The sequence below is a fragment of the Streptopelia decaocto genome (assembly GCF_964273445.1).
Source record: "Streptopelia decaocto genome assembly, chromosome: 15".
Classification (NCBI taxonomy): Eukaryota; Metazoa; Chordata; class Aves; order Columbiformes; family Columbidae; genus Streptopelia; species Streptopelia decaocto.
The window spans coordinates 3,456,609-3,483,782 of record NC_138670.1 but is presented as its reverse complement, the minus strand read 5'-3'; the positions used below and the strand labels follow the sequence as shown (position 1 = coordinate 3,483,782).

The window sequence follows — 27,174 nt, the reverse complement described above, 5'->3', positions numbered from 1 at the left end:
TTTCCTGCTGTCAGGCCAGTGTGCTATGCTGAATTAGATTAAAAATATCCCTCTTTTCTGGTATTTATTGCTGTCTAGGCAGATGTGGCAGAACAACTCCATGGGTAGGACTTTACCTGGACAGTCCAGCTTACACCTGCAGTTAGTTGATACGAGGCTAATTAGGAACAGATCCCCCCCCAATCAGACTGGGCGAGGGAGGGGCAATACAGGTCATACTGGTCAGGCCAGTAAGTGGGACATAGCTGGGAATCTCCTCATTTTATTTAGCATGAATGATGGCCGCCTGATTATAGCCTCGGATTTCCTTATACAGAGAACTCTAGATAGTTTGTGAAAAATAGACTCATGACAGTAAATACCAGATGGGTTTTGGAAGGATGACACACTTGGGAGAATGACCCACTGGTCAGTTATCAGAACATGACCGTACAGCCTTCCCGTCCACGGCCACTCAGACCCTGTGGCAGCTTTTCAGCCAATGCACCTTAAAGTATCATTTAAAGTTATTTAAAAGCTGACAAGCCTCTGTTTTTGCCTGCCAGCAATTTTTGAATAACAAACTCAGCATAATCCTAAATTTCACCCACCCAATAGTGGTCAGTCTGCACTGCAGGTCATTTAGAAGCAATTGCATTGATTTTGGGTACTCGAGTCCCAGGTGCTTTGCTGTGGGCGTGTAAAGGACATCGGTTAGGTTTCTGAGAGGATCTTTGTGCTGTGATGACTTGCAAACCTACCCTAAAATATACAGAAAAGCCATTATTTTAGCCAATCTAGAAGTGCACTAAGAGTACACAAGTAATCCAGTTACAGGAAGGAAGAGGGCAGATGCCAAGTCTGGCAGGGGAGCGGGAGCAAAGCAGAGATAAATGCAACTTATGAGCTTTAAAAATAAATCAATAAATACAATCCTTATTTTACTGTTTGTAACCCCCAATCTGCTAAAATACATAATTAGCTTATTTACAAATCAAGCACTGATGGCTTACAGGCAAATCGCTCCTCTTTTCTTCCCTTCACTTTTGAAGGCTGAACTTAATAGAAGAACTATTAAGAAGTTTCTAGTTTGGAGTGTCTTCCAAAGTTACGTGAATTTCAGTAAAACCAAAATGTTTTCGGAGCAGTTTTCAATCCCCTCCAGCCTCTGTCAGCTCCCGCACCTCCCAAACAAATCTGTGAAAAAGGAAATTCGTGGTAAAATTTCCATTTGGGTAAAGAACGTTTAATTAAGGAACAGAATGAGACGCCACATGAAAAGTTCAGACCGATCCTAGTTGAAACACTGGCTAGATATATTTTTACAAATTGCTTTTCTTCATCTACTTTCCTATTATTTTCCTGCATTTTTTTAATGGAAAAAGATGTTTGATACAAAGGACTTGGAGGCTCCCAGTTTGAACCATAGAGAGTTTTATAGCTCCTGGGCGCTTAGCAGATTTGGGCTCTGTTTGTTTTAAATATGCACTACATTTATTCCAAATAAACTCCATAAATCAATCTGTGTAATAGAAACCAGAAAAGTTTATGCAAAACAAATATAGAAAGTCATAAATACTGTGTTTAAGATGTCATTTTTGTGGCTGGTATATTTCTATGGTATGTTTTTACTGTTCTTGGGATAAATTTTTCAGAAACATTAAAATCTTTCCTCTGCTCCATTCTCTATAGGTTTATCCCAAAGAAATAATGAGGCTAGCTCTATAAACCAGCATTTATTAAATCCAAATGGGCACTTCATCTTACAGTAGCTTTCAATATAATCTATTTGATCTTTTAAAGTAGTTGGAAAATGATTTCAAGGGAACTTTCACAGAACAAATTAACTTGAAAGAAAAGAACATTTTATACTCCAAAGAGGGAGAAAAGCAATTTCCTCAGTTTTTCTGGATTCCTCTTGGCCCACTGCAGATACGCACATCTGAAGAGGCACTTTCTGAGGCTGCTCTTGCATGATCGCAGCGGCGCTGCCAGAAGCTCATGGAAAGCAGAGTCACAGACTCGCGGGCCCGCAAGGTTACAACCACGACAAGTTCATCTTTGCTGAAACTCTGGATCGCAGAGGAGATGGGAAGGAGCAGACTCAGGGAAGCTAAAAACGGGTTGTTCAAGCCTCAATTAAAAACCCACCTCTACAATGTTATCCTTCTGTATTTATGGACAGACTTGCAACAGCTCTTCAGATTGCTTGTCAAATAAGTAGGTAAAAATAGCACTGGGGCCATAACCTGGTCAGCAGATTCAGGCACTCGCCAATTTTAAGAATCCAAAGGTTAAGGCATTGAAGGGACACAGTGAGATTGAAGCCCCAGGGCAGATGGGGTGCCAGTTGTTGGGGTGTTCCACCATGTACTAAATCCATCCACTGGGGAACATGATGTTTCCATTCTCTCTCCAACAGCCCACTGTTTCCCTTTGGATTCATTCTACTCCTACACATGTTAAAAAGCCTTTCTGCGCAAGTTTCTCAAATAACCAGCAGGATATTAGGAATCCCCATCCAGTCTGAAAGCTCTGTATGAATTGTCTTCATCAGCCCAATTTATAAACGCTACTTTTCTCTGTCTCAATGCCTGTGAAGTCTGCAGGATCCAAGCAGAGAATGGAGCTGAGAAGCACTAGGCATTTGGGGACATGGGGGTGAGACAGAGCCAGAGGAAGAAAAGACAGAAGTTTTTTGTTTGAATTCCAGAGCATTTGGGAGCAGCTTGGCTGAAGCGTTTCATCCTAGGCCTGGATTGCGCCATTCCCCACAGCACAGTGAACCGCTTCCATCTCCAGTGTCTGCTGTTCTACATTCCCTTGAAGGTTAACAAGTTTACCTGAGGAATGCTGGCTTCACCTTCCCATGCTATATAAACTTCCAGGAGGAAAAACTCAAGATTTTGGAAGGCTTTAGAAAAAGAATATGTCCTCACTGTGTTCCTTCAGAGACCAGATATTTTTGTTTCATCCTTTTGGTGTGGTTACAAATCATAAAGCTTTCCATTAAGTTGGTTTATTCTGAATTACCATTAAAGGCTCACAGTACTGGGAGTTATAATGCAAGATCTAAACCAGTATCCGTCAGGTTTTCTTCCATAGCTGTATGGTGTGGTAGGAAGGCTGAGGAACACTTTGTCCTTATTTTAGAGGTGGGGAACCTGAGACATGACGTGAGGACAAATATCTGATTTGGATGACATCAGAAAATAGCCAGTGGCAGGTCCCAAAAGCCTCATTTTGATACCCAAGCAATAAATACCTCTCCCACTTTACTAATGATAAGAGTGGCTTTGAGATCCTTGCCCTTTTAGCACTGGTGAGGCTGTCTCTGCAGGAAAACCTTCCTCTGCTCCCCATGAAAGGTTCATACCCCACTCAGCAATACAGAAACCCTTCTGGCAGATGCACATGCTGAAGAAATCATCAGTGCTTGGGCACAAACGGAGGATCTGCCAAGAGCACAAACTTCACCACTGCTCACTGGACACCTATTTCCTCCATCACCCCAAAACGTACCCAGAGCCAACAACAACCAGACTCCAGACAGGGGCTGTGAGAAGCCTCAGTTCACCTCTAACCACCTTTCTCAGCACAAGCGATCTTTGTCCGAGCCAAGAGCCATGGCCTGGCGCTTCCCTCTGGGCTACCTACAAAGCTTCCCTGTACTCTCTGTAACCTGCCAAGAGAGACAAAAATCTGCTGCTCCATGTTTAACCCAGGCAGGTGGATTCTGTGTTCCACCCCAGAGGTGCCTGGATTTCACTTGTTTAAAATGGGAGTGGGGGATGGAGACTCGGGAAGGAAGCAATCCTTTTATGATGTGTTTTCTGAAGCCTAACTCACATTAGAGAGTCTCTTGTTCTCCTCTCACAATTAGAAAATTATTCCTCCCTTATTTGGAGAACTTCGACTAGTCTTTCCTAGGGGAAGCAGAAGGAGGTTTCAGAACTAACGAGGATACAAGACGACCCATTCCAGGAGAAGGGACCTACTGAACTGGCTGAAAGCCACGTTATCGAGTTAAAAAACTAAAGGGCTGGAGCAAACATGGCTCTTCAGGACATCAGACATCCCTGCCCTGGTCAAGGAGCTGAAGTTGTGCTAGATCAGGTGCTCTGGGCATTTTCAATGGGAGCTGCGCAGTGAGAGCCTCCCAAAGCTTTTGCTATAGCCAACTTGGAGAAAGGCTGTTGACAAGGAAAAGAACTATAATAAATGGGTAACTCCCATGACAAGGCAGGAAACTATTTATAGCAACCTTGAACTCCACTGCTGGCTAAACCTACTGTGTTACTTTGCAGATGGAGAAACAAAACAAGACACCTCTCCCGCTTCAGGTGGCTGGATAAATCAAGCAGAGCAGAAAGCATCCACAGGGAGCTTGACGCTTCTGTATGGTGACCCAGGAGAGGGACAGTACAGCATCAAGGCCAGCAGAGCTTGGGGAAGGTCTGCCCTAAGAGCATCTCTAAACATCTGCCCTTTCCAATGAGGAAACACAAGTGAAATAAGCGCCATTTGGAGAGCCTTGTATAGATCAGAACTCCTTCAAAACAGCTTCATGTGGGCCAAGATTTTTCAGAAAAGGCTGATGATGTTTCAGGATGGGAACACAGAGAGGTAGGGGTGTGTGTAATGGACTGGAGATGTGGGGCAAAGGTAACTGGCCAGAGGGCCTGGTGTAGGTGTAGGGCAGGGCTGCTGTGCTGTTCCGTGACTTGCCATGGAAGCAGAGTTGCCATGTTACGGAGCACAGATGAGATGGGCAGGAGCAGGGTCTCTCATGTAGCCTTTGGCGAGCGGCTGCCGGGAGGAAACATGCTCCTGCAGATGCAGAGGAGCTGTCGGGGGACAGAACGCTCCTCCCAGTTCTGGCAGAGACTTTGCAGATGCTCTAGCCAAGTCACGTTTTAACAGCCCCATGCCTCAGTTTCCCCAGCTGTAAACTATTATAGGGATGTTTTGTGGCTGAATACAGCCCCATACTCACAAAGCGAGCAGAGCTCTTTGGACAGATGATCCCAATGAGTATAAAGCATTTACTTGAGATTTTTTTCCTGTGCTTTTCTCTGATCTTTGATGCTGCCACCTAAATAATTTACAATGTGAAGAAGGAAAGAAAAGACCAGAAGCAATCACACCAAAGCATCCAGGCTCCTCCAGGCATGGCCTAGGAGTTTTGGGGAAAGGAAGGAATGTGCTCCCACCCCACCCCTCCATCAGACCTTCTGCATGATGACATGCAAGTGCTTGTTGATCAGTTTATGGATCTGCGGACTGACAGACTTTGAAGTCAGAGCTTGGCATCCCCAGTTATACGTTAGGACTTGAAAGGATCAAAGCTGCCAGCATTTTTTGAGGCCTCATGAATGGGCTGGGTTGGTAATGGGAGCTCAGAATTCAGGATTGTCTTCTAATCTCCCCAACAGCGTCATAAGCATGAGCATACATTCTGTGGGCAATGTGGTGGCCTTTCCCTGCCTGCTTAACATGCTGTGAGCTGCAGACGGAGGGCACGCTACGGCACTGTGACACATTGTGTTACTTAGCTCTGTTTTCTAACATGAAGGATATATTCTGCAAGCAATTCTAGTGCAGGATTTCCTATGTGAAATCCAGACCTTCAACAAAGAGGCACTAATGACAACAAAAATGTTAGTTCAGCTTTTAGATCCCAGCTGGAGCTTGCAGATGTGGCAGACATGGATAAATACCCCGTTTTTTTCATCGGAGTGACTCTTCTAGGTTTAGGGACTGCACTTTCTTCTGTTACAAGGTCAGATCCTGGACAAGGGCTGTTTGGTGTCTTAGTCCTTATTAAGTGAACCGATCTGGTCTGGAAAAGAGGAGAAAGAAGAAGGAGATACAGAACAGCTCTGAGTTTGCAACTGCCTCTCAACAGGCTGGGAGTGACCCTCTTTCATGGGAGGCATCTGGGACACAGACACAAGCTGCTTCCAGTCTGATGTGACTGGAAGGGGCAGAGGGCAGAATTCGTGTGAGAAGTTTTACAACCTGTAGCCTGAGTGTCAATCTACCAGCCTACGTGAGCTGTGTCTAGTGCACAGGTATAAATCAAACTCCTGAATATGAGTTTTCTTTGATTAACATGTCCAACAACTTCCTTGCATTCCTTGCAATGCTCTTTGAAATGTGAACAAGCAAAGCTCTGTCCCAGCACCCCCATTAACTGCTGTACAAGCAAATGGCCTGGTGGAGAGAGGAGCAGCAGGAATGCAGCCTGGTCAAATTGCCTTTTGATAGACCAGGCTTGCTCAGCTCAAAAATGCTGTTGAGTCCATGTTCCAGCTATGAGCCCAGCCTGCCCTCATCCCGAGGTCCCATTTGGGAGGACTGCTCCATGTGACAGCACACCAGCCCCTGACCGAGTGGCTGCCCTTCAAAGTCCCGCCTTGCAGTTTTTGTAGCATTTTGTGCATACAGAGCCCCCGAGATCACACCATCATCCACCACCAGGAAGGCAGGTGCATGTCAAAAGCCTAATTCTGCACCGTGACAGTCCATGTGACCCTCGTGAGCAAAACAGTCATGTGGCTTTTCTGGATGAATGCGTGTTAACCAACAGCAGTGAATTCCCAGACTCCCCAAGCACTAATTAATACAGCCTGGCAATGAGCCAGGTGGTATTCCCTGCATTGCAAGGGACCGCTGAGACGTTACCACGAACGTCTTTGGAGTTCAGAGTACACCTCATGAGTATAGCTTATCAGGATCTGTCTCAACTAGGAAGCAGTTACAGGCTGTAAAATTCACATCACATATCCTGTTACTGAGATATTGTTCTTGGCCCAGAGGTTCAGTTCAAAGACACTCAAGTCTCATGCTTGAAATTCAAGACCACCTCTCTGTTTTCCCTCCACCCCATGGTGAGGGGATCGAATTCACACTTTTCTGTGACTTAACTTTTTTTTGACTGGAAAACCATTGAAGACTGACATGCTGCTCACAGACACGTCACAGCTCTGAACTCAGTTTGGTCCTGTTGCAAAGAGGCCTCATACTTTGCCTAGTGCACATCCAAAGTATTCTGTTTGAGAAATCTGATTATATTAAGTCAGACAATATCAAAACTAGGAAGACTGTATTAGTCCAAGCCCCTTTTTTTCCCCATCTCACCCCTCCTCTCTCTTCTCCCCCTTTACACTAAATACTCTGGTTTTATTGTCCCAAAGTTCACATTTGCTCATTCTTAAGCCTTCAAGAAAACACAGCCAAATTTTGGCAGCATTCTCCAAGCCCTTCTTGATAGCTTCTTTTCTCTAGCACACCATTGTCTTGAAAGCCATCTAAAGAACCCTTCAAAAGCTCTCTACAACTAGAACGGAACTAATGCTTACATCCAGAACCTTAACCTTCTCCATCTCACAGTCTAGTTGCTTTGTGTACCTGTTCTGCTTCCTCAGATTAAAAAAAAAAATGACAAAAGTTCTCTCAGTAAGTCCCATCAGAACCTCAAAGACACATTCACTGCATTTCCAGATGCTTCAGGGCTATAGGAACTGTGAGAAGTCCCCAGAGGTCCTAATGGGCTCAGATCTAGACCTGCCCCAGCTCTCAGCCAGCAGGTCTCCTGGTTTTTTAAACTGCAACAACTCGCATGGTTTTGCACCGCAGGCCCTCAGTTCAATGCCTTGAGCACCAAGGGAGACACAAGCGCACGTGTTTGCACAGCTCACTCATTCACGGACCTCCAGTGCTTCTGATTGGAGCATCAAGGGATAATTTTACACCTTTTAAGAATTCAAGGAGGTATCAAGAATCCAACAGTCACAGGCCCAACTTGCACATACCCAGAAGTCACACTGATGTGCAGCATAGCTCCTCTCCCTTTCATCTGAAAGCTCCTTTAAATACACAGTTTGACTGGCAAAACCTTGAAGAATACCAGATTTTTGAGTCAGAATTGAAATCAGAACTGCTTCCATCAGGCACCATCAAATGAAAAAGGTCATTCAGAAGTCTTGTGTGATTTAATAAATATATAGAATTTAACTGCTTGAGTTTGTTATTAGTGAACTTCGTTTCTGTATTTTAGTTTACTTGCCATTTCTTAACTAAAAGCATTCTGGTTCTTTATGAGGCAGTCAGCAGGTGTACACATAACTTTATGTCAACATCTGATTACTACTTATTGCTCATTTAACTCAGCAAAAAATAAAAATTGGACCATGTCTCAAGAAAAATAAATAAAAGGAGAATGCTGTGGAGTCAGAGCAAGTCAGTTTTGTTGTGTTTTTTTAAAATCAAAACAGGAGAGGTTTTCTCGAATACTTTTTGCAAGCGCTGTTGTTATAGGTGTTTCCTGAGGAAGTGACTGACTTCCCCCCCTCCATGCCTCTCACCCTCTAGTTTTTATTTTATTTCTTTTTCTTTAAGCACAGAGTCCAAGAGGTGCAAGCAAGCCAGCACAGTGCATAGTTATTTCATTTTGCTGCTTGAATAAACTGATAGGAAGAGAACCAGACTTCTTTTTACTCCAGTAACGCAAAGCAGGGCATAGGGGTAGTATTGTGTTTAATTTTAGGCAGGTGCCTTGCTAAGCTACGGCCTCTACGAACCACACAAAATCACCAGTGAAATTAAATGCCATCTAGTTATTTTATGACTGTGCTTCAGTGCAGCACTCTTGCTATTGTAAGGCACAAACTTTGCTTTCCATGCACTCCAGTTAAGCTCGATGCAGAGTATGTCCAGGCTGGATCCTGCAGGATTCAGGCCTTGGTGCCAGCTTTATGGATCTTTACAGAGCATGGAATCAGGGTGGAAAGCAAAACTCAGATCTTAATGTCCTGTGAAGACACCTCAGTGGCTTGCAAAGTTGTCCTCTTTTTTTACATTGGCACACCTGCTCTCAGTCCCACAGAGCGACTCCAGATTTGCACCAGCAAGCAACCCTTCCCTCAGCTAAGGCTGCCGGTCAGTCAGAACAGGGGCAGCACATTTTGGACAACAGGCTTCTGTGGGCTTTTGCCACTGTCCCTTAGCCAGCACAGATCAGAGAACTAAAAAAGGGCTGCTACATTCTCAAAAGATTTTAGTGTGAGCAATGCAGACCACATGTGCTGAACGGTAAACAGCTCTTGAGCATCTGAATAAAAAGGTCTTTATAGTCCAAGTAAACAAATGTACAAGCCAGAATCTAAATGAAATAGAGCTTTCCAAAAGCCTCAGGCTACCAAGAATTCAGAGCTGAAAACGGAGCCTTGTTTGTTTCCTAGAAAGTCCTAAAGTACATCCCATTATCAAGAGAGGTGACCCTGTCCTGTTCCCAGCAAAGCAGCAGCGTGCTTTGATTCTCTTCTCATTTCAAGTGCCTCATCTGAGAAAAGTCAGTTCCCGTTAGATGGCTTGAGCCTCCCATCAAAGCCAAGTGCAGCTGCTGACTTTGTAAGTGGGTAGCCAGCAGAGAGAAGAATATTGCCAATGAAGCAAAGACCATTTATTACTGAGCAGTTATGTGGAATACAGCAATCCAGTCGGAGCCACACCACCAAAAAGACAGAGAAAGCTTTGAAATACTTTGCTTTTCTGTTTTAAAGACACGTATGCAAAAACAGAGCTGAAAGACTTTTTTCTGGTACCTCTTTGAGAACACAGACAGAAGGCCCATGTCACATCCTCTGTCCCATTCTCCCCAGTTCCTTACACAATGCACAAACAAACTATGGCAGAGTCTACAAGTTCAGAACACTTGTAAAGCAGCACCAACCCTTTAGTTCTTTTATGGCCCTACGGGTGAACAGAAAAAGAAGTCTAGTTCACCTTGGGCCTCTTTTTTTTTCCAAAGAAATTCTTTCCAGTGCTGTTTTACAGGTTTGCACAGCCTTGCAAGGAACAGAAACCCCATAGCAAAACAGGCATTTAAAAAACATGCTAAGCTACCGTGAAGTAAATTACTGACTTAACAACCAGGCACCTACAGGTATAATGGGTTTCATCTGAAGAACAAATTAAAGCAATGTGCATATTAGCCTCCGAGTGTGCAAGGGGCAGAAAAAGATTCTGAAAACTTTCCAAAGTGTCTGAGATTAAAGAAGCCCTGCCAAATAGCCCCCAGGAGACAGCAGTCACACCAAAGAAGGACCAGCTCTTAGGGAGAGCCAGACTCACACATCTGCATGCAGGCTTCCATCAGAGGGGCAAGCTAAAGACTTCATTTGAACCATGAACTGCAAAGCAGGGGAAGACATGGGGCACCACGAACATCGACGGAGCCCAATGGGGACACAGAAGGTTAGGGCAGGGTGAGCAGTTAGACGGATATTGCAATTATTGGCTCATAATACTTCATACTCCACTGAACTGTGAAGTGTCCTTTTCCTAAAGCCCAGAGACAGCTATACAGACTTTCCTCTCCATTCCCAGTATCAACTCTAGCACTTCAGTGTGTCTCAGGGCTTTACCAGTACCTACAATTTCTGTCAAATCCCAGCTCATGTGCTATCAAAGACTAAGGTGAGATAAATGCCCTGAAAAACTAAAAAAAAACCCACTTACCAAGAGCTTCTCCCAGCAAGGTACTCCATCACAGTGACAGCATGTCACAGGCCATATATCCCTCAGATGCACTTGCCATTGCAGGAATGTGTCACTAGAGCAAGCGTCTCTTCAGGATGTCTCCACAAAGGGTTGGGACCAGTTTCCTTACTGGCTGAGCTTCCTCCATCCACACCTCTTCTCCTGCTTGCCATCTCCTTCTCTTTGCTCCTGCCAAAGAGGAGAGCAAAGGATGAAAACAATTAACTGCCTGAAAGGGAAAATAAAGAACAGTCACTGAAGGCTTCGAAGTTAAGCAAGGAAATAGTGGAACAGCTGAAAGATGAAGGCAAAATGTAAAAGTCAGAAGAAGGGCAAGATAATGAACAGTCTATTAGCAGCTCCAAGGCTGGTCTTGGGTATTATCCTCCAGTTATTTCTTCCCACCCTGTCCTTGGAGCAGTGGCTTTCCTTCAAATCTGTTTAATTTCTGAACTCTGTGCTGCTCCGTGTCCATACACAGGGCCCGGATCTAACTGTTGCTTTCTCTCTTGTGACTGAGAAGGCCACTGAATGTCTCAGCACTCGCCTTCCCTAGACAAAGCACCTGGATTTCACCTAGTGAGGCAGGCGGTGCCTGCAAGTCAATGTTTTTGTCTCGACAGCACTGGTCATAGTTCTGCCCTGCAAAGTCCAGTACTCAGATGACTCTGCTGAAGGGCATAGTCAGATCTTTGGAGAAGAGGAACAACTTGACACAAAATCCTGCTAGAGCAGTGCAGAGGGAGGCTGGGCTGGTGTCGATTCAGAACACGAGACTGTAATAATATTTGCCCTCGGTTCAACCTCATATACTGCGTACAAAAGCCTCTGTTCGAATAAAGGAATAGCCAGGGAGACATGAACAGAGAGGAGCCAAGAAACTCAAAGCAAAGTCCCAATTCTCTTTGTCCGGAAATCTGTCTGTTTTGGAAAGAAACAAAAACACACTGAAGGTAGACAAGGAAAGGGCAGGACAGATTTCTTGCTAAGTTTTCTCAGTTTTCCTTGACATTATTTAAGAAGGAGAGAGCAAGCACATGTGTGTTCCACAGGAAGGGTTCAAAATATGCTTTTTTTCCCCCTCATTCAGGGAACCAGTTTGGCTGTCAGAGCAGCCTTGGTTTCCTGGATAAATAATAATAATAGAGGGAATCTAGACCTCACCCTGCCCCAATTTTGACCTAGGACAAGCCACTTGCTCAAGTGGCTCAGGAACCATCATGAGGAGACACATGCCACTGCTTGTGTAGTCACCCAAACCAGAATGTCTTCAACATGTCCCTGACCCACTTTGCCCCATGAGGTTTGAGAGGGTTGCTGTGCAGCTCACTGAATGCCAGAGCCTTAATGACACCTGAGCTTGGCACTCCAGGAAAAAAAATCAAAACTGTTTGTCAAGAGAAGGGTAAACACGGTCCATGGCCAGAGGGATGTCAGGATATCGTGACGTTTTCTCCATCCCTCACCTAGGCCATGTTATTTTCAGCACAGGATGCAGGTAACTGCCTTGGCAGAAGTTGTTTTTGTAGCCAATGAGGCATTTGAGCCCGTACACACCACTAAATATACCAGACACCCAGTTTGGCCACATGCGTGCTGGTAACCAAGCTTTCTGGGCAACAAAGACCAGCGCAGCAGTGCTGAGGCACCAATATTTAGGATATTCCAGTTGACTGTGTTTTTCCAAAACAGGTTTGAGAAGGTCCAGGCAGGCTTACCTGCCCCAGACACTACCTCTTTCTCCTCGAGGTGTATTTAGCCAGATGGCAGGTGTTTTATATTTAGAAAAACATTAATTGAGTAGGAAAACATTTGTACAGGCAGGTTCACCTCAGAAGACTTATTTTATTTCTCCCTCTTTTGCGGGAACAAAGAGCCTTGCACCAGACCCTGGAGCTACTCACTAGCTAACGCTGTCTATATGTGAGACCACGTGGGGCGAGACCTGGGCTGTGAAAGGAGGGCACAGACACAGGGCTACAAGATTGGTCCTCAGCCTTCTGGCCTCCTAATGAGGGCAGTTGAATCCATGTCAAATGCAGCAGTCGAACAGACTCAGTGCTCTGCTGCATCATGTTGCCTTTAATTCTACTTACACACTGCTCTCTGTTCTCCTAAGTCAAGATCTGGGACCTAAAATCCTCTCCCATGTTTGCTGGAGTTTGAAAACTGGATGCAAGCCCTGTCACTGCAGCATATTTCTAAATAGCCTACTGATTTGTCTTGTCTGTAGCTCTTTCCTTTTGATCTCCAGAGCTATTCAGAGTTAACTGCTTTCCAGAGATGACTTGTTGCAGTTTGCTTTGGTTTGAACTGGGCTTTGAAACTAGTGACCAGGATGCACTACACTTCTGCACAAGATCTTGAGGAAATAGCAGGGTAATTTATGAGACAAGCAAATAGTCTTCAAAGGATAACATCTTTTCAGCAGAAGTCTCTTTTCTTCAAAGGAAATTTGCCTTTGCTTTGTGAACTTGCATTTATATATATATGCATATAAAAAAATATTTATTTTACACCCGCCATGTCTGTGCCATGATGGATCTGTGTGTGAAGGCAAAAGGAAAGCAATTGCCCCTAGAGTGTTGGAAGAGATGTCTGAAGATGACTAGTCCAAACCTCTTTTGCAATTTAAAGGGGAACTGTAACAGGTTCTGTGGAAGCAACCAGCAAGGGCTGGCCTCCCCAGGCCAGTGTTCGAGCAGGAGCAGGCACGCCAGCATCTGACAGAAGGATGGAACCTGTGGAGGTGACTCTGACAGCAAGGAGTCCCCAGGGAAAATGAGCTCAAGCAGATAATTAGAAAGGCAGGACTGTAGTGCTGGCCTGGGAAAGTTGTGGCTCTGCCATGCTTGCTGATCCTGGAGAACTCATTTCACTGCCCTCCTTCTGTGAATGCGGCTATATGGAAAATAGCAGAATTACCCTAATTTGCCCTTCACAAGCCCCTTCAATGCTGTCCCCTGCTGTCAAACAGAGGGTTGAGGAATGGCCATGGACGCAGCCTCCAGCCTGTCTGCCTCCTGCCCATAGCAAGGCTTTCCAGGCAGCCTTGTTTGCCTGAGCAACCCGGAGCTGCACAGCAGAACCTGTAACCTTGTGCAGTCTGGACTTGTTGGGGCACTGCCGTATGTGGAAGGACGGCCTCCAGCTGTCCCACAGCTCTGCTTCCATTCACAGCCTCGATGGGCAATGAACCTGGCCTTGGAGGCACCCAGAGGTGTCTCATAGACAATGCCTGATACTGTCCTGACCCAAAAACTCTAAACTGTCTCCCCACCAAATAGCAGGACCCAGCTCTCAGAGGATGGAGTAAATGAACATGGTCAATGTGAGGCAAATGGTGCTTTTGCTGCACCAGGTGAAGATCAGGAGTGCATCTGCCCCGACCTCTGCCTGCTGAAGGACACGAACAGCCTGGGAATGGCCTGGGTGTGCACTGCAACGATCCCAGCCCCATCCTTCCCTCCACGTGTTCCCTGAAACTTCTCCCTCTTTTCCTAAGTAAAGCTGCATCCTTACACAAAGTACCACCTTCTGAGTGCTAGAACAATGAAAATAGATCACAAGTCTTGCTGGAATTAGTCCTAAGATGGGGACTCAGCCATTCTGGAGCACAGATGGGGTCAGGTCAGGTTTTTCCCTACAAACAGGAGAAACCATGTGGTTTTCGTATAATTTGGAACATTTTCTTATGGAATGAAGATTGATTAGATGCCTGGAGTTCCCCAGAAACAATGTTGATAGTGTTAGCAGCCTGCACACCACAAGAACCCATTCATTAAAAAAAAAAAAATCCTCATTTTAAAATTTATTTTTTTTAACTTTATGTTCTTGGAAAAAGAAGCTTATTGGGTAACTATCAGAGTTCCTCTTTCATCACCTTGTCATAAATCCCACAGGCTTTGAATTCCTTTAACAATCTCTCAGTTAAATTGCGACCTGCCTATTCTAATAAATAAACCTTTTTTTTTTCTTCTCCCCAAAAAACTGGAAACGGCCAAGAAGTTGCTCCCCCTTGCCCTTCCTCTGAGTTCTGCTAATTGAGACATCAAGGTAGATGGAAAACCAAGGTTGTGCCTGTACAATCCCGGGGCATTAACCTCTCTCTAGACCGTTTTCAAACAGGGCAATTAACTTTTGCCAACACAGATCCTCTTCTGAAGTTTCAGCTATATGTTATATTCTTCTATCCTGAGAAAACATAGTGCCAGGGCTCCCGGGGCTACAAAAGGTCTGCAGCATTTCTGTACCTGCTTGGACACAGTAACATATGGGTACCCATGTTATATAGAGCAAACAGGATGCATAAATTAATGTTGCCCTTGGGCAAGAACTGATCAGCTGGTGCTTGTTTTCTCCCTAATTTGCTGGTATAGTTGTTCTGCTGCTGAATAACCCCAGTGAACCCCCCCTGGCACATTTTCACTCATATTTAGCTCAGACCTCTGAACACCGAGCATTCAGGAGAGAGACTGAAATGGGATGAGGCTTCAGTGAAAAGCTGGCCCCTAACACGCCCATTTAACTGCTCTGTGCACTGAACACATGATTGTGCTTAGGACAATATGCTGCTCCCAAAAAGGGTTTCCAGGTTTCCTTGTAGAGGGGATGGTGGCAAAGCGCCAGCAACAGGCACGGCTCATAAGCCCCATTTCTCCCTCTGTCAGATAGGACAGTCCCACTGATAAGAGGAACAAAAATCTTTTAGAAACTCCTAGGCATAATGTAGCAAGACTGGGCCTAATGTAGCAAGGCTAGGCATAATGTAACAGAAACCTCACAGAGAAACAATAGCTCTATGGTGACTGAACATGAGGCAAAGCAGGATGTCCTTGGCTTGCAAGCTGGGAAAGCCCAATGCTCCCCTAAATGAAGAAAGAGCTACATGACTTTTGCTGAGTAGCAGCACAAAATGACAATATGCATGCTCAAGAAATCAGGTCAAGAAGCCAACACCGTGAAGACCACCGGGAACCACTAGAGACCCCTGATGAAGACTCTCGAATAGCAAAGACGAAGTTCCAGCAAAGGGCAGGGTTATTTAAATAATTTATGTTTAATGCATTAACTAAGCAGTAGAAGCAAATGAATATGCAATGGGTGCATGTAATAAATACCAAGGAATGCGAATCACACGCACGTTTGATTAGAGGAACGATCCTCCGAGCGTCCGGCACACTGCAATAAAAGTGCTGCTTTTAGCACTTTCAAAACAGTGTTAAGGAGCCTTTTTACCAACTTTTTGGTATCACCACTAAGGCAGATGCAAAATGCAGCCTTAGAAGAACTGCACGTAACCTGCCACTGTAGGTTCAGGAAATATCAGTGGTAAAGGACAGAAATCTGCAGTTTTCCCTCTTGAGGTATCTGTATGAGTTACTTCACCTCCCTGCATGATGCAGAGAGGTGGGACGTGCCCCCAGCTCTCAATGTGTCCCTACCACCCTTCAGCAGTGGTAATTCACAGTAAGCCACAGGACAACTGAGCACAAGTCCTGACTCAGCCAAGCACCTTTGGCACGTGCTTTGGTTCTTCAGTGATGGGTACCAGCGTGTGCTGTCCCCTGCAATGTCTGACAACGGGAGCACGGCACCCTGGCTTCTACTTTTAGAATTAGCCTGTTTGTCCAACAGATTATTAGAAGTCACTCTAAGAGGAGTCCTTGAAATACACATGCTGGCAGGACTCCATTTCTTCCCCTTCTCTACCCCAGGTGCTGGGGGGCTCGCTCACCTTCAACCTACAGTGACCCACACTTCCTGCTGAGACCCAGTGAAGTTTGCTGGGTGTCCAAGTCCTGGAGAAAGAGCCCAGCCATCATATTCAGCTTGGGAGGCACAAACGAGCACCAGAGCTTCTCTCCAAAGCTTCCTGGCAGGCTCTCACTTGGAGGAGAGGGAGGGAAAGAAGACATTTGAAAACACCCTTTCCCCTTTCAGAGAAGTGTGCTGGAAATAGGTCTGCCTGCCAGCTCTTGCGGTGTAGTTGCCAGGCAGTAGTACTGCTTTGCAGTCCAGGATCAACAAACTACACATTTGTATTCTCACCAGGGCCAGCATTATTACTGCCACAACTTAACACCCTTAAACGGAGACTGCGGCAGCTGTGAGAGCTGCCTTGGGAATCAGGACAGTCACAGCGACCAATTGATGAAGGACCCACAGAAGAGTGGCTGCTATACACCTCACAAATGAAGCAAACACTTTCCTGTTGTGAGTGGAAAACAAAATATCTGGTAATTGAATGTAAAAAGATGTGTCGGAAGGAAATGGACCAACCAGCTGAGGATGGAGCCCTTTGGATGGACTGGCTGGTGGACTGACCACAGCCAACAATATTGCTCCAGCAGGATGCTTGTCACTAGCACTGTGGCAATTAGGACTGGCATCCACCACAATCTGTTGGCACAAGCAAGCCCATGGCCACCTGAACAAAAGCCTCTAATTTTCTCTGTCTGTGCTCATGATCTTGCCTCTCTCTCTCTGCCTTTAAATCCTGACATGGTACAACCACCTTTTCTTCACTATCTCCTCCCAGATCTCATGTGCCAAGCACGCTATTTCTCCACTGCAACTGCCTTTTTCAAAAGAGCAACCCCACAGAGACTTACAGATTCTCAAAAGGGTCCATAAAGCCCAAAATTCCTGCCATTTTCTGCACACCTAGTTTCCCATTGAGTCAAAGATGCATTAGACCATGAAAATTAGCATAAATTCAACTACATCTACTACACCTAGACTACTATACATAACTTGTGCACATAAGAATTATTGTTTGTTTTTAGTCTAAACCACGTTGCAGAAAATGTGGCCACTTGTACAACCTCAAGTGGTCATGGCAAGTGACCGGCTACTTGTGTTCAGCTCTAATGATTCATCAGCCAGCAAGCAGCAACAGACACAACTAAACTCTCGTGGCAGTGGAAATAAAATAGAGATGCTAGTTTCTTCAATTTGCTGATTTTACGGTATCAGTAGGACTGAGGATGGCAGTGTTACATATTCCAAGAGCTATTACTGCTGCAAAATTCCTGAAAAGAAAACCAGATCATTTCTCAAGTCATCTTCCATTTAAACCTTCTGGGGTTGATGCTTCATAGAGAAATTCTTCATTAAGAGCTCTTAATATTGCACTTGCAGAATGCTATTATATCTTCTCCCTTGTTTATGTCAACAAACAGCAAAAGATACTCTGGCCACAGAGGTGGCCAAATCAGCTCATCACCTTCTCTCTGACAAGCTCATACCTGTGTACCATCATGGCTGCTGAAAAGCTGCGGACGGCTCCAAATTAGGATTTATTTTTAGGTTTCCAGACTCTGTATGCTCCTGCCAAAAAAGCCTGGTCCAAAGTTTATTCAAGTCCACGATAAAAATGTCTAATGGTGTGAATGACCTTTGGATCAGCTCCAAAGACTGTGCACTGATATTAGCAGTGGGGCTGGCTGGGGATTCCCTTTGGGAAGGCTGCCCAGTAAAGAGGTGGTTTTCACAAAATTGTAATTTTCAGGGACAACGACATCCTGATTTTGAACCCTCTTTCCTTTCAGAATGAAGAAATAAAATTACACTACATTTCTTCTTTTTTTTTCCCAATTAAGGAAAGTCAAGAAGCAATATTTTCTTCAGGGCCAGTTGGAACAAAATCACAAAACTATGTTTTGGTTTGAATGTATTCAGTAAACCACATTAAAACCTCATTTCCCTATAAGTACACTGCCTCGCTGGGGCTGTGGTTCAGATGTCTCTTCTTCCCTGCAGGCTGTTTCCCAGAGTGCTACAACTGCCTGACGCAGAGTGGTCTCTAAGGTCTGTGAGACGCGATAGCAGCTACAGCCTGTCCACTGAAAAATATAGAATCACAGTATCATTTAGGTTGGAAAATACATTTAAGATTGCTGAGTTCAACTGAAAATCTAACACTGCCAAGTCCCACTAAACCACGACCCTAAGTGCCACATCTACACATCTTTTAAATACCTCCAGGGATGGTGACTCAACCAGTTCCCTGGGCAGCCTGTTCCAATGCTTGATAACACTTTCAGTGAAGAAATTTTTCCTATGGGTATTAAGTTCCTGGATGAGAGCTGCTGGGAGAAAATAAAATTCAAGGCTGATGTTCAGCATTGAACTGAGTTAAAGCAAAGCTTTCCGGTTAATTGAACAAACTAAAGTGAGCATGTCAGTTTGGAGCATGCTAAAACGTGTACTTTTGATCAAAAAATGTCAGAGTAAAACTTATTTCCCCTTGCAAACCAAGATGTTTCGAAATTTTATTCCATGAAAAATTTGGAAACATCAGTGTTTCTTCACAGCCAGAGAGAGAAACAATGGTTAAAAATCCCCCTGAGACAGATATTCTGCATGTGACTTTGCACTCAGTAATACTTCAAGTAAGCAAATCTCCTTTTCACAGCACTACAATTAGTAAGAAAGCGAGAAAGCTGAGGAAGAAAGTAGATGCAAGAAGCTTACGGGTCTGTAGCTGGAAAGCCCTGCAGAAATGAGCAGCAAACACCACCCTGAGCAGCTGTCTGCCCCGTATTTCCAGGATCCTTTCCCAGGATAACGGGCAATCCCCCAGCTGGAGAGATTAAAGAACTGCCAGCTGATCAGAGAGCAGATAGTTTTGAGTAACCACTTCCCTGGATGCCCCTGATGACCATGGCAGGAACACATCTCTTGGGCTTTGTAGGCTCTCTCAGATCTAATTTGACCTTCATTACACCATTGCCTTCTGCAGCGTTATTCATGGTTCAACTAAGGGAGACCAAAATTCATTCCTGTCCGACACACTCGCCACTCAGTTGCCAGGCAGTGTGAAAGTCAAGCGGCACATGGAGCAAGCGCTGGGAAAATCACCTTTTGATCTCCTTGCAGGTGGTCCTCAAACCAGGTCATGCTTGAGAGAGCTGGCAGGGAGAACGAGGAGAGGCTGGGCTGCAGCTGTCTGTGTTGGGGCGGTCTCCAGTTCAGAAGAATATTTGCCTTTCTCTTGCTGCCAATTCTGGAGCCTTTATAAATACCACACCTAAATAAAATGGAATAAAATAAATGATCCTCTTTAGACACCCCACGCCCTTCCATCACCCTCCCTAAGAACATCTCAACATCCAAGGGCTGCAAGGATGCATGGGGAAGGGAATTATTGTTAAAAATAACCAGTCTAGGCAGGAAAACAATGTATGCTGTGTCTGGAGCAAGGATGAGGCTCCGTTTCCTTCTGAGAATCAACTGAGCAATGTCATCCCAGGGACTGCTGCAGCACAGCTTGTAACCTGCAGCAGCACAGATGGAGTCGGGATGCAGTGTGGGGGAGCAGCTGGCCCCCTCTCTGTCACTCACTCAGTGACAATACTTCACAATCATCTCATCCCATCCTCACTGGTAAGTCTGTCCCTTGATGTGCAAGGTTCTGTTTTGCCATGAAGTGCAAAACTTAATTTGCTAACTATTTGGCAAGATGCCTTTGTCCTGGGAACGCTCCTGGGCCCCAGCACAGATTGAGGGCTATTCCCTGAGGGCCTTATGCTCACAGACAGATATTTGCCAATTCTCAGCAGAAAATAAGAGCTCTAGAAATTTAGCCGCCTTTTCTGAAAAAGGTGCTTGAGCAGAGATGAGACAGAAGGTAGATGCAGCACTAATTAGCTCTGAATCAAGTATGGTTCAAAACACAGCTCTTAGGAGAGGATAATGCCACTCACCTTCCAAGTGGACCATGCGATCTGTAAGTGTCACCTCTGGAATATACACTACAGTGTGGTATTTACAGTTCTCTTTTATTATTGCTATTATTATTGTTATTATTTTCCTTTTTACCTGGGGACTGAATGACTGGGGACTGTGGCAGGAGAGGTCTGTACATCTGGAAAGCGTCAGATTTAACGCCTGAAGTCATCAGCCCAGGTCAGCTCAAAGTACATGTTTTCTTCCAGCAGCAGCTGTGCAAACTCCTGTTGCCTCGGCTGTGCAGGGCTTATGTAAAGATTCCTCAAAGACAGTGCCCTCTTTGTGAGCCCGTAGCTCTGCAGATCCCTGGCAATTCCAACCCCAGTTTCAAAAGAAATGGGCCTAAAATGGCACTCTCACCGCAAACAGATGTATTCCAGCCTCTGTCTAAGGCAGCATTCATTTCATCATGAAAAGGAAAACATCATAATTTAGGGTCACACGTCTCCTGCCTGTCAGTCAGGCACTGCCAGCTATTTTTACAGCATCCCAGGGTGTTGTGGCAGTCTAGAGAACAAGTGACACACCTTTCCAAAGGCCACTCAGAGCGATACCACTCAGGGAGAAGCTCTGAGCTCCAAGCTTTGGGTTTGTCCCTGACTTTTTTTTCTGAGCAGGCTTGAAATAAAGTATTTCTGCACGATTTTTTCTATTGCGCATTGATTTTCTCTGCTTCCCATTGCTCCGTGGACTTGCCCTTCCCACCACAAATTCTGTATTGCAGGTTCAGGGTTAAAACTTTTCTCATGGTGCTGTGGCAAGTGGGTAGACCGGAGGTACTGTGAGAACACCAGCAGCCAACAGCTGAATAAGACTATGCATATTGTAGAGAAGCCAAATTTCACTCACTGACTTCAGTAGCTTTCACTTGCTTCTGTTTCACATTGAGATTGAATCTGGCCAATTCATTTAACCTAATAAACAAAATTATAAACAATCCAGTAAAACTACTGAGCATCTGAAAGAGGCACAAAGACCATACAGAAAACAATCGCAAGCATCCCTGCCTTGTAGCCAAATATTATATCTGCAATGCAAACAAAACACCTCCGTATTTACAGTTCAGTGGGAGTTTTGATCATGTAATAGCTTTAGGGTTCAAACCACTACTCATTAAAGTCAACAAGGGTCTTTGCATTGACTTTAATGAGCTCGGAGTCAACACTGGAACATACAGCATTTTACCAAGAATTCAAAGTGGAAAAAAACCACCTCTGGTAAAGCTCTTACCTCGGTCTTTCTGAAAGTTGACTGCCTGAAGGGACCATGCTGCTCTTGCTGTGCAGTTTCAGCCTCCATGGGTAAAAAGCCCTGCTGAGCCTGTCCTAACAGTGCCAGAGTTCCTCACGCTGAAAAGTCCGCCAGCAGATTTCATTACAATAATTGCACAACAGTTAATACTACATTGTAGAGAAAGTGGGCAAGAAAACGCAAGGGAGCAAAATCCAGATGATCAATCATCCATTTCACTGACACTGTCTTTACGTGGGTTGTTTTCACCGGAAATATACACCTAATAATTGCCCAAATTCCTTGTTTTTTCAACATCATTTCTATGGTAAATGCCATTAGTTACTGTGCCACGGTGATTTAAAGCTGAAAACCTACTGTGACCTGAACCAAAAGACAGATTAACTTATCTGCTTTAACAAGGAGTTGCTTGAAATCTTATAGGAAATACTGTATGAACTTACATTTCATATGGCCAGTAATTGCTTTTCCTGTTATTTTTCTATTAAAGAACTACAAAAGCAAATGGGAGCTGTGTGCATAATGGGCACTGGGTTGCTGTGCTTTCAATCTGCAGGTCATCAGTTCAAGGTAATATAGCTGAAGACTCCAGTGGTCTCAGCCCAGCTGTCAGGGGATAGGTGACCACACTTGGCCATCCACCATTGCTAAAACCTTGATGGCAATTCTGTAAATGCAGAGAACTTTGACTGACCAGCCCAGCCCAAGCTTGAAGCCCAGCCTGGAGACACCCAGGAGAGGTACCCAGGTCAGTCCCTCTGAGCACCACAGCCAGAGAGGTCAGTCTCTCTCTGGTTATTACTGAAATCAGAAAAGGCTGAGAAGATTCCCAGTGATACAGCATTATTCTTGGATAGCCATGGGAGAGGGCTGTGTTTGAGGATCTGCCGAGAGCCTGTTGGCAAGGATAAACAAGAGGGAAAATGGCTTTTCAGCAAAATAACCTCTAACAATGAATTTACTGAGTTCCAGCATCTATGGACTGGTATCCTTCAAGAACGCTCAATTCGCAGCTCCCATTCTTTCACTAGGAGAGATGCTGAGATCATGAAGCAGCTGGCTTTCAGTGGGATATTAACTTAGACATGGGAATCAAAGACTTTTAACTTGAAAAGGCCCCTAGGACAGTGAGTTCTGACTGTTTTTTTCCATTTCTGGACTCTCAGCAGCGATGCAGCTCCTGTACAGTGAATTTAAGATGCCTACAATTGCTTTTCTTGGTTTCCTTCCACAAGTGACAGGTTGACAGCTACTGCTCTTGGAAGAAGATGACCTACCAATCCTCAGGTCACCATATGGTGCACAAATAACTTCTTTCATGTCATACCTGATTTAGAGCTGTAAGAAATAGAGCTAAGAGAACAGTGAAGGCATCTCCCCGACTGTCCACCATGTGTCACTGTGTCATGCCCTGTTTTCAACATGCAACATCTTCAGTAGGCAATCTGAGAGCTGTGGTTGTCCTTCCAGGCTTTATAAATGTGCTAAATGGGGTGGATACCTGGAAAAGAAATGTGCCACTGGTTGTCATACACAGCAGGGAGGGCAAGAACTACACAAAGACACTCTCCCTCTCTTTCTTCCTAGGATCACACTTAATCCAAATGAACAAAGCAAGACAAGACTTGGTCTAGATCACAGAGGGATCACCTACCCTCTGGGTGGGGTGTTAATCCAGCCCTGAATTCACTTTTCGGCAATAGACTCCACCACATCCTTACAGCCTTAAACACCATGAGGTGCAAGCACCGATAATCTCTGAATGCTTTACTTGCACCATAAACCGAGGCACTGGTCTGATTCCCATTCTGCAGCTGGACCATGAGGCATGGTGGACTTGAGCCAAGAGGCATCTGGTTCTCTGGAACGTCCTCCCACTGCCTCCCAAACAGGCAGCCTGGTTGGCCTCTGGTAGCACCGGGCAAAGCTTTAGTTGTTCGGTTTTGATGCCGTATTCAAATCCCGCCGCAGTTCCTCCACACGCCAGTTTGGTGCGAGAACAGGCCCACTGGGGTTGCAGAGCATTCCCTGCAAATGGGCAGGAGGGTCATGTAAAAAATCAAATCCACATGACTGCATTTACAGGCAACCAAAGAGAGGGCTGCTCTTCCAAGAAAAACTTTTCCATGTAAAAGAATTCTTAATCTCCCCTTTGACTGTCATTGTTGAAATGACGGCTTCGCAGGCTTGAAATTTAAGACGCTATCAGCGTCTTTTCTGTTAGCTGTGATTTATGAATGGTTTCGCTGTTGATTATCCTCCAAGATTACAGCACAGCAGCCCTGACAGACAAGCAGAGGAAATTTTGCAGGATAATGGGCACGTTCTTCGCCAGGGCAGCGAGGCAGGGAGGTGTGTTTTGACTCAAGTATGTAACAACATCAGCAAATGCCGACTGGACTCCACAGGTAATGGAATACCCTGCATGTAGTGCCCTACTCGAGGGCAAGCAGAGTCAGCAGAAGTCTTTAAGATTATTTCTCTGTGCTTCAGATCCTTTGCTCATTCTGTAATACAGCATTCAGTTATTCTTTTTTGCCTTGATTGCAGCACAAACAGTACAAACTGCAGTCAAATATGAGAAGGCAACATTTGCATATAGACCCATGTCCTTCAAAGATCATCCTTTTTTACTGGAGTTGCAAAGTCTATTGTTTTGTCTGGGATGTGCACTGTTTTTTATGTGAAGCCCAGAATATTAAAATGAAATTTGCTTCCTTTGATTTATTGCCAAGAGCAGGCACTCCTGACCCCAGAAAAGGAGGTTTTGTAGCTTTTGTTCCCATTTCTTACTAGACAATTTGTTCCAAGACACTGCTAGGGGAGACTGTTTATCTGCTGAGGGTAACGGGGCCAGGGCAGGTGCAGCCACGACTTGACGGAGGTGCACAGCATTCCAGTTGCTCCCACCGTGCAGGACTGACACAGTGCTAACAGGAGACAGAAACAAGCTACAAGCCCTTGTAGTGACTTGGCAAAGCCACACCTGAGGATATTGTAAGGAGACCAGGTATCTCCTGACTGAAGCTCTCAGAAGCAACTGTCTGCATCAGTTTGTTTCCTTCACTGGACCAGACAGCAAAGACTGAGAGTCCAGGATGAAAAAATTTCTGATGTGGGAGCTGCCTAAAAATAAATGAGTAGACCTCTCAGAAGGTGATTATATCTTTGATAAATGGCCTCTTGCTTTTCAGGGAGAAAGGTTCCTTCGGTTTGAACTCCACCATGCTGCCCTGCAAAATGAACCATTTTTAGCATGTTGTTTCCAGGTCCAGCTCTATGGTTGTGCTTCCTGCTCTTTGTATCATCAGCTGGACCTGTGCAGTGAGCAGCCGTATCTTGCCCAACGTGCTTTGGATCTTCTGGGGCTGAGGCGAACGACTCCACAGGGTGCTGGGCAAAAGTGCTCCAGGCCTGATGTACCTGGGTCTGCTTCGTGGTCATATTCCCCTAAATGATGCTGCTGCTTCAGTGTCTTTTAACGCTGCTGTCAGGAACACACTGTAGAGAGGAAAGGCTGCATCTCTTTGCAGGGAACCAAAGAGCACAGTTACATCCAACTGCGGCCCAAGCCATTCTCACTAGGACTAGTTATGCTGTGGGTGTTCTGAAGGATCAGGTTCGACAGTGAACCAGAATGGACATTCCGAGCATTCTTCCCATTTTGCCACCCAGCCTGCTTCAGAAAAAGTCCTGATGTAGGTGTTTGTATCCTGTCTCTTTCTTCCCTCACTGTATTTGCCTTTCAAGCCTGGCAGCTGTGGAAGGAAACTCAGCACGTGATGCTGACATTCTGCCATGTCTGTGGGATGGCAGATTCCTAAAGCACTCCAATCTAGCTAAGAGCTAGGAAAACACAAGGCAGAGAACTCATCAAAGCATGGAGATGCTTGAACCTCGGTGGATTCAAGGAGGGATACTGGCTTTTATCCAGAAGCAGGGCTGCTCATACCAGGAACGCTGTCTGGGTTCCTGCCCACACAGTCCCTTTCTCACAACTTCCCTCCTGTGCTGCATCATTTTGTGCTAGTGACCCAACCGTTCATGATATATCTTACTACTATGTGTTTCATAAAGACCTCTTTAATCAATGTAGTCAGAAATACACCTCTGCCTGAGAATGAATCTTAACAGATACAGCCCTGCTGGAATTTTCCTTAGGTTTCTGCTACTTGACTCCCCACTGCTTATTTATTGTTGTTTTACACTCTAATTCCCAGCTAGGCAGGGTTATTCCTTGAGAGTTAGTGCTGGCAGTGGAGGCCACTGTCCCACAGCCTTCACACACTGCTGCCCTTGTACCGCTGTGTTTGCACCTGTTTGTCTACACTGAGCTGCTTCAGAAAACTTCCCTCCAGACTTTTCCTTCCTCCTTGTCCCACCATCCACACAAGGGCCCAGTTTCCCTGTTTCCAAGCCAAGACACAGGAATGTACCAGTCCCTAGTGATTCCTTCCAGCAAACTAAGAATTGCTGAATTTTTCAGTAGGGTTTCAGTAAGGCAACATGGCCTCAACTCAAAATCCCCCCCCACTTGTTGTTTTTCTCCTTCGGTAGGGCACTGTGCAATATTTACGTCCTGTTTCAAAAGGTCTAATTCTACTTCTCCATATATAGATTTGTGTCTGCATACCATATCCTTCACTGAGTTTCAATTCAGGCAAATTTTCACTGGCCAAGGGCTGAATACTGTGGCTCCACGAGGACTGCTGACCAACGAACGAGTCATTTCCATCACAGCTGGCAGGACAGGAGCATTTCTTACCACCTGCACACCCTGTGCGTCCCACAAGAGAGCTCCACCTTGAGTCAGAGACCAACTACTAACTTAAAACAGAATAATAACAACAATAATAACGCGCATACAAATGCCCTGCAGAACCCAGCAGCAGTTTAGCCAGTCATAAGTGAAGCCAATACCCCTACAAATGCTTGGGGATGCTCAAGAAGGCCAAACATTTCAACTATTTAGAGCTCAGCAACCCTAAAGCTGAACACCTACTTCTGCGCTGAACACACCTATTGTACTGAAAATTACCTTTAAAAATATGTTATTTAGCTTCTCAAAACAAGAATCAGAAAAACAGTCTCCTCACAACTGCTCCCCAGGATAAAATACACCTCTCTAGGGGTAAAGGATAGCACACTCACCTGTGCCTGGTGCCTCTTTGTCCTGCTCCTGTTTTCTCCACGAAGGAAAGCAGCTCTGAAGACGCTGTTCCCCTTGCACACATGGTCTCACCAGTTCAGGAGAGGGGCAGGGGAACAGGGCTGCAGGGCAACTGCTGGGCTGAATGCCTGTAGTTCACAGTGTTAATTGGCTGGAGAATCCTATTACGTGATAGGTAGCAAGCCAGCGCCTAATTTATGGAAATTTTGACCTTCGGTCCCCTTTGACATTTCCAGATCAGCCGTAGCCTGTGTGAGACATTAGAGCCCTTACAGTAAGGAGCTCTAAATCAGCCTGTGCGGCTGCTGGAGACGACGAGCGGGTCAGAGGTAAGAATTCACTGAGGTTCGTGTGTGGGCTGCTCAGTGCCTGTTTGACATTTATAAATCAGGGACATTCCTCTCCACAGCTCAGTGCATACAGATCGCTTCAGTCATGCCAAGGAGGGCCCCTCATTTCAGTCAAGGGTGGATTTGGGCATCCTTGGCCTTTCC

At 45.2% G+C, this 27,174-nt stretch overlaps 1 long non-coding RNA gene across 1 annotated transcript; it reads right to left on the bottom strand.

Moving 5' to 3' along the window:
- Positions 1-1,007: 1,007 nt before the first annotated feature.
- LOC309446268 lies at positions 1,008-21,612 on the bottom strand. The gene is made up of 5 exons (XR_014185439.1): positions 21,490-21,612; positions 21,109-21,173; positions 19,390-19,558; positions 10,504-10,713; positions 1,008-1,176 (listed from the first exon to the last, which is right to left on the bottom strand). It is a non-coding gene; the product is annotated as an uncharacterized lncRNA (long non-coding RNA).
- Between the last annotated feature and the right edge of the window lie 5,562 nt (positions 21,613-27,174).